The sequence below is a fragment of the Salvelinus fontinalis genome, chromosome 42 (assembly GCF_029448725.1).
Source record: "Salvelinus fontinalis isolate EN_2023a chromosome 42, ASM2944872v1, whole genome shotgun sequence".
Taxonomy (NCBI): domain Eukaryota; kingdom Metazoa; phylum Chordata; class Actinopteri; order Salmoniformes; family Salmonidae; genus Salvelinus; species Salvelinus fontinalis.
This window is the reverse complement of record NC_074706.1, coordinates 19,436,862-19,445,268: the sequence shown is the minus strand read 5'-3', so window position 1 is coordinate 19,445,268 and position 8,407 is coordinate 19,436,862.

The following is an 8,407-nucleotide window of genomic DNA, read 5'->3' as shown; positions in this document are numbered from 1 at the left end:
TCTGTGCTGACTGACTAGGTTATTTTAGTATCATTGCAGGGACTGAGTTTCCCCTATCTCAGTGGAACCAAAACATTATTCTTGAATCAACACATTTAAATAATAAACTCCAATGGCACCATATTCTTAGGTAGTTGAATCAATACATTTTTTTAAAGCTTTTTATATCAGCAGATGTCAAAGTGCTATACAGAAACCCAGCCTAAATCCAATCAGCAAGCAATGCAGATGTAGAAGCATGGTGGCTAGGAAAAATGAACCTGTTAGAGATGGGCTTGACTGTGGTTAACATTTTATAATATCGTATTTCTGTGTGTTAGAATGCTATTTTATGATGATTATTCCATATTGGAATTTGGCCTAGGTACCCTCTGTAAGGCCAGATATCACACCATAAAGCAGGTCTCAGTAACTGGTATCTGGGCCCCTGAGCCATAAAATCGTCCATTGGTGTGCTTAAGCTAGCGCCCCACCTCGACAACATACGGTGAAATTGCAGAGCGCGAAATTCAAAATACAATAATCATAATATTAAACATTCATGAAAACACAACTGTCTTACATCGTTTAAAAGCTTAACCTCTTGTTATTTCAACCGCTTTGTCAAATTTCAAAAAGGCTTTACGACGAAAGGATACCATGCGATTATCTGAGGACAGCGCCCCGCATACACCAGCATTAAAACATTTTCCAAACCAGCAGAGGCGTCACAAAAATCTGAAATAGCGATAAAATAAATCCCTTACCTTTAAAGATCTTCCTCTGTTTGCAATCCCAAGGGTCCCAGTTACACAACAAATGGTCGTTTTTTTTCCATAAAATCCTTCGTCTTTATTTCCCAAAGAAGTCGGTTTAGTTGGCGCGTTTGGTTCAGTAATCCACCCGTTCCACTCGTTCAACATGCAGACAAAGGAATCCCAAAAGTTACCGGTAAACTTTGTTCAATCATGTCAAACAACGTTTCTAATCAATCCTCAGGTAACCTAATATGTAAATAAACTATCAAATTTAAGACGGAATGTAGTATGTTCAATACCGGACATAAATAACGAAGTGCGCGCCACAAGACTACAGTCCAAATGAGAGCCACCTTGAAAAACTACAACTACTAACTCATTTTTCAAAAAACAAGCCTGAAACCCTTTCTAAAGACTGACATCTAGTGGAAGCCATAGGGACTGCAATCTGGGAAGAATTCCTTTGAATATCCCATTGACAAGCATTTGAATGGCCTGTGACCTAAAAAAAAAAAAGATTCTGGATGTTTTCTCCTCGGCTTTCCTGCCTGCCATATCAGTTCTGTTATACTCACAGACATCATTTGAACAGTTTTAGAAACTTCAGAGTGTTTCCTATCCAATGCTACCAATTATATGCATACCCTTGCTTCTGTGCCTGAGTAACAGGCAGTTTACTTTGGGCACGTCAGTCATCCGAACTTCTGAATACTGCCCCCGAGCCTTAAGAATGCAGCAAACAGGAACAAATGACATGCATAACAGCTCAAATAAATGCGACAATAAGTGGTCTCTGAAGACCTGAGCAAGGATGAATTGGATGGGTAGAACGTAATGGCCCAGACCAGTGGTGACTGGTGGTCAGGGCTGAATAAATCAATGCAAAGGCAAAAATAAAATAATATTAATGGCTTTGGAGTGTGAACGCAATACACTTAAATACGATGAAATAAAAGCTACTATTAAGAAATATATAGGTTTCTTAACGGTACCTTGTGGAAAAAGAATAGTAGCAAACTGTACATCCCTACATTCCTATGGCATTTAAGCCTATGAAGATTTATGCGGATTTATACAAAGTAAAGTTGTTATAGTTCATCAAAGTCTCTCACCCATTTTTGATGTTCTATTCTTCTTTTGGTACGGTGGAACAAAGTTACTTGTTTTCCAAATATTCTCAAACGCATGACAAAATGTAGAAAGAGTGGTGGGACGTGAATGGCCAGCCAGGCAAATGGTTTGAGTTTTGGTAGGGAAAACAGCCATGTGGAATTTTTCTGACATAGCGCAATGCTGAATAGGATATAATGGAATTGAGTAGGATATGTTCTTGTCAATCTGAAGTGACGATTTCCAATTATTCTTTCTCAATTCGATAGTTTGAATACTTTTAAATTGTAATTTGATTTAACTAGGCATGTCAGTTAAGAACAAATTCTTATTTACAATGACGGCCTACAAGGGAGAACAGTGGGTTAACTGCCTCGTTTATGGGCAGAATGACAGATTTTTACCTTGTCAGCTCGGGGATTCGATCCAACCTTTCGGTTTCTGGTCCACTAGGCTACCTGCCGCCCCAATAACATCAGTAAAAAGGTAATTTAATGTAAAAAAAATTTTTTTATCTGTTTCCATTCCGTGGAACACTGTCCAAAATTGAAGTAAGTAAATTACACTGCTCAAAAAAAGAAAGAGAACACTTAAACAACACAATGTAACTCCAAGTCAATCACACTTCTGTGAAATCAAACTGTCCACCTAGGAAGCAACACTGATTGACAATACATTTCACATGCTGTTGTGCAAATGGAATAGACAACAGGTGGAAATTATAGGCAATTAGCAAGACACCCCCAATAAAGGAGTGGTTCTGCAGGTGGTGACCACAGACGACTTCTCAGTTCCTATGCTTCCTGGCTGATGTTTTGGTCACTTTTGAATGCTGGCGGTGCTCTCACTCTAGTGGTAGCATGAGACGGAGTCTACAACCCACACAAGTGGCTCAGGTAGTGCAGCTCATCCAGGATGGCACATCAATGCGAGCTGTGGCAAGAAGGTTTGCTGTGTCTGTCAGCGTAGTGTCCAGAGCATGGACGCGCTACCAGGAGACAGGCCAGTACATCAGGAGACGTGGAGGAGGCCGTAGGAGGGCAACAACCCAGCAGCAGGACCGCTACCTCCGCCTTTGTGCGAGGAGGAGCAGGAGGAGCACTGCCAGAGCCCTGCAAAATGACCTCCAGCAGGCCACAAATGTGCATGTGTCTGCTCAAACGGTCAGAAACAGACTCCATGAGGGTGGTATGAGGGCCCGACGTCCACAGGTGGGGGTTGTGCTTACAGCCCAACACCGTGCAGGACGTTTGGCATTTGCCAGAGAACACCAACATTGGCAAATTCGCCACTGGCGCCCTGTGCTCTTCACAGATGAAAGCAGGTTCACACTGAGCACATGTGACAGACAGTCTGGAGATGCCGTGGATAACGTTCTGCTGCCTGCAACATCCTCCAGCATGACCGGTTTGGTGGTGGGTCAGTCATGGTGTGGGGTGGCATTTCTTTGTGGGGGCGCACAGCCCTCCATGTGCTCGCCAGAGGTAGCCTGACTGCCATTAGGTACCGAGATGAGATCCTCAGACCCCTTGTGAGACCATATGCTGGTGCGGTTGGCCCTGGGTTCCTCCTAATGCAAGACAATGCTAGACCTCATGTGGCTGGAGTGTGTCAGCAGTTCCTGCAAGAGGAAGGCATTGATGCTATGGACTGGCCCGCCCGCTCCCCAAAGGAATCCAATTGAGCACATCTGGGACATCATGTCTCGCTCCATCCACCAACGCCACGTTGCACCACAGACTGTCCAGGAGTTGGCGGATGCTTTAGTCCAGGTCTGGGAGGAGATCCCTCAGGAGACCATCCACCACCTCATCAGGAGCATGCCCAGGCGTTGTAGGGAGGTCATACAGGCACGTGGAGGCCACACACACTACTGAGCCTCATTTTGACTTGTTTTAAGGACATTACATCAAAGTTGGATCAGCCTGTAGTGTGGTTTTCCACTTTAATTTTGAGTGTGACTCCAAATCCAGACCTCCATGGGTTGATAAATTTGATTTCCATTGATAATTGTTGTGTGATTTTGTTGTCAGCACATTCAACTATGTAAAGAAAAAAGTATTTAATAAGAATATTTCATTCATTCAGATCTAGGATGTGTTATTTTAGTGTTCCCTTTATTTTTTTGAGCAGTGTATAATAAATGTTTTTGTACAAGGGTTGTGGGGGGGAAAAAAGTGCCGATAAACCGGCACCAATTTTTTTGTAGGCCCTAGCAGATTTGTTAAACAACAGGTTTCCTATTTTGACTAGTTGATGGCCCAGGGACAGAAAATACAGAAGCAAGCCATATGTCAATGCAACAGGTCTAGACCATAAGATAAGTGAAAGGAGCTGTTGTTCTGGTCAGTCTTCTATCGAGGTCATGGTGATAGGACGGTAGCTCAATGCATGAAAGGAATTTGACCAGATCAGTGTGAAATTAACCCCACCCCCTCTAACAGGCTGAAGTTATGGCACCCACGACGGCCCTGTCCCTAACAACTATTACCCGAGACCTGAGCCCGAGCCTGCAACCTGTGTCAACCTTTCTCAGGAGTGCTGCATGAGTTGTCCTGAGACCAAGCATGTAGAGTGATCATGTAGAGATCACATCTAAACTTCTCTCATGCTGCTGCTGCACACATCAAATGGACAAAGCGTGGACAGTAAAGGACGGTTGTCGCGGCTTAGGTGAGAGATCGTCTGGTTGGACAAATCAGATCATCCCCATGACATTGACATTGGGACATAATCAAGGGCCACCAACAGGCATGATTTTCATTCATTTGTGCAGTTGGGAGTATGGACTATAAGATATCACATATAGATCTTAATAGTGCCACCTGTCAATGATATTAGTGGTTGGAATAATGATGATTTAAATGGTTTCTCTGTCCAGACAATATGTGTCTTGACTAGCTCCGGAGGTGAGCAGGGTGATCTGATCACAATCAGATCACAGTGTCTTTTGATTGTCTACACCTGTCTAAAAATGTGGGCACAATCAGAATGTGGACAAGATCAGGACAAAGGACACAAGTTAGAACCAGGTGCTTATGTTACAAGAGTATTTCCTTCCTGAGTATCCTTACCAGACATAGGAGTGTCCACAATGGGAAGAAATCATAGCAGTGTGGCTTGAGATGTACACAGAGGATATCTGGGAACTATTCTTTATCTGAGATATTATAGTTATCATGTGAAGTGTCCTGGGGTAAGACTGGGTGTTTTTGGGATTACTAATTCCCTCAATTGAGTATCTAGATATGCTCACATTCTCAGATGATACAGACTTGTTGTTTGGTGTGCTAGAATAGCCAAAACACTGTCATGTTATTGAAGAGTGTAAGAATTTTTCGAAGATAAATACACAACACAGAGGACGAGAGGTCAAAAGTACTAAAAGTCAATAGAGTAATAACGGTCAAACGGGAATTGTCAATGGAAATAGTTGGTTTTCAGTTCAACATCTGTTAGGAATGTCGATACTGAACTTATAGCTACGTGTGGCACGTTCTCATTGGTCCAACCTGAAATAGGATACTTGTTATATGGCCTTTGGCCCAGTTTTATTGCATGGAATTCGAATTGGTCAAACACAGGTTAGGGCTGGGTTATAAACTACATCCTGTCCCTTTGTTCACTGGAGAGAATCACTCAGGAGAGCATCACTGAGGACAGGGGAGAAAGGACAAATCATGCTTGGAAGTAGATGGTCAATCTGAATAAACCTATTTTCCTCCCCCTGATTTACTTTGGGGTCTGTGTTATTAAAGAATAACAACTGCTAACAAGAGTAACACTATATTTCTCCTCTAAATGTGGTTTTTACCTATGTTCTATTCATAACAAATATAATGTCCCTCCCAACATTATTTGGCATAATCAGGTGGTACCTGTTCCTTTATGTACTAAAAATAGGTGATTAAATCTGTTAATTAATGAGAAATCATGTTGTCCTTTTGATGTGTTGCATTTTTATTTGCTTGTTTATAATTAAAATTGGCCTTAGTTTCCTTGGCTTCCTTCAAACCTAAATGGTGGGCTGAAGCATCATATAGGCATTAGTTTTTGGGATCATATAAAATAAAATGTATTTATATAGCCCTTCGTACATCAGCTGATATCTCAAAGTGCTGTACAGACACCCAACCTAAAACCCCAAACAGCAAGAAATGCAGGTGTAGAAGCACGGTGGCTAGGAAAAACTCCCTAGAAAGGCCAAAACCTAGGAAGAAACCTAGAGAGGAACCAGGCTATGAAGGGTGGCCAGTCCTCTTCTGGCTGTGCCGGGTAGAGATTATAACAGAACATGGCCAAGATGTTCAAATGTTCATAAATGACCAGCATGGTCAAATAATAGTAATCATAGTAGTTGTCGAGGGTGCAGCACCTCAGGAGTAAATGTCAGTTGGCTTTTCATAGCCGATCATTAAGAGTATCTCTACCGCTCCTGCGGTCTCTAGAGAGTTGAAAACAGCAGGTCTGGGACAGGTAGCACGTCCGGTGAACAGGTCAGAGTTCCATAGCCGCAGGCAGAACAGTTGGAACTGGAGCAGCAGCACGGCCAGGTGGACTGGGGACAGCAAGGAGTCATCATGTCAGGTCGTCCTGAAGCATGGTCCTAGGGGTCAGGTCCTCCAAGAGAAATAGAGAAAGAAAGAGAGAATTAGAGAGAGCATACTTAAATTCACACAGGACACCGGATAAGACAGGACAAGTACTCCAGATATAACAAACTGACCTTAGCCCCCCGACACATAAGCTAATGCAGCATAAATACTGGAGGCTGAGACAGGAGGAGTCAGGAGACACTGTGACCCCATCCGATGATACCCCCGGACAGGGCCAAACAGGAAGGATATAACCCCACCCACTTTGCCAAGGCACAGCCCCCACACCACTAGAGGGATATCTTCAACCACCAACTTACCATCCTGAGACAAGGCCGAGTATAGCGCACAAAGATCTCTGCCACGGCACAACCCAAGGGGGGGAGCCAACCCAGACAGGAAGATCACGTCAGTGACTCAAGTGACACACCCCTTCTAGGGACGGCATGAAAGAGCACCAGTAAGCCAGTGACTCAGCCCCTGTAATAGGGTTAGAGGCAGAGAATCCCAGTGGAGAGAGGGGCACCGGCCAGGCAAAGACAGCAAGGGCAGTTCGTTGCTCCAGAGCCTTTCCGTTCACCTTCACACTCCTGGGCCAGACTACACTCAATCATAGGACCTACTTAAGAGATGAGTCTTCAATAATGACTTAAAGGTTGAGATCGAGTCTGCGTCTCTCACATGGGTAGGCAGACCATTCCATAAAAATGGAGATCTATAGGAGAAAGCCCTGCCTCCAGCTGTTTGCTTAGAAATTCTAGGGACAATTAGGAGGCCTGCGTCTTGTAACCGTAGCATACGTGTAGGTATGGATGGCAGGACCAACTCGGAAAGATAGGTAGGAGCAAGCCCATGTAACGCTTTGTAGGTTAACAATAAAACCTTGAAATCAGCCCTTGCTTTAACAGGAAGCCAGTGTAGGGAGGCTAGCACTGGAGTAATAAGATCACATTTTTTGGTTCTAGTCAGGATTCTAGCAGCCGTATTTAGCACTAACTGAAGTTTATTTAGTGGTGTGGTGGTGCTTTAGTGGTGACACTGTCTGATTTATTTACAATTCAAGGCACACTTAACCAGCATGGCTATCACAGCATTCTGCACCGATACGCCATCCCATTGGGTTTGCGCTTAGTGGGACTATAATTTGTTTTTCACAATCAGCCAACTTCAACCCAATTGAGATGATTTGGGATGAGTTGGACCGCAGAGTGAAGGAAAATCAGCCAACAAGTGCTCAGCATACACTACCGTTCAAAATAAATCCTAGAGTTGCCCCCAGTGTGAAAGGGTGTTCTTCCAACTGCACCAGCTGAAGATGCACCTGAAGGTCCACATGGGGGAGAGGCCATTCACCTGCACACACTGTGGGAAGAGGTTCACAGAGAGTAGATTCAGGATACACCAGCAGAAAATTCACACAACAGTAGTGTATAGTGATGTAATGTAGTACTAGTTAGTTTGTCATTAATTATGTTGGTTTTGGATGTATAGGGAACTGGATGAGGTGAACTGAGGAAAGAATGAGTATGATGAGGCAGAGTAGATGATATTGTGATGGTTGGTGTGATGGTGTCTGTAAAAATGATTAACTAATGAAGTGACAACCTTGTCCTGTTGTTTGATGCTGGGGAGGGGTATGTTTTGTGTCTATCCCAACTCCCCCTGAGACACCCCTGGGGTCACAGCCAGGGATCAGGCATTATTGATGGTGACCCTGGAGCAATTAGGGTTAATTTTTAAATTTGTATTTAACTAGGCAAGTCAGTTAAGAAAAAAATCTTATTTACAGTGGGTTAACTGCATGTTCAGGGGCAGAACGACAGATTTTTACCTTGTCAGCTCGGGGATTCGATCTAGCAACCTTTCGGTTACTGGCCCAACGCTCTAACATCTGAAGATGTGTGTAATGTAATGTTGAACCTTTTCCAAAGTATTCTAAAAATGACTTATACTTAACGTAATGCG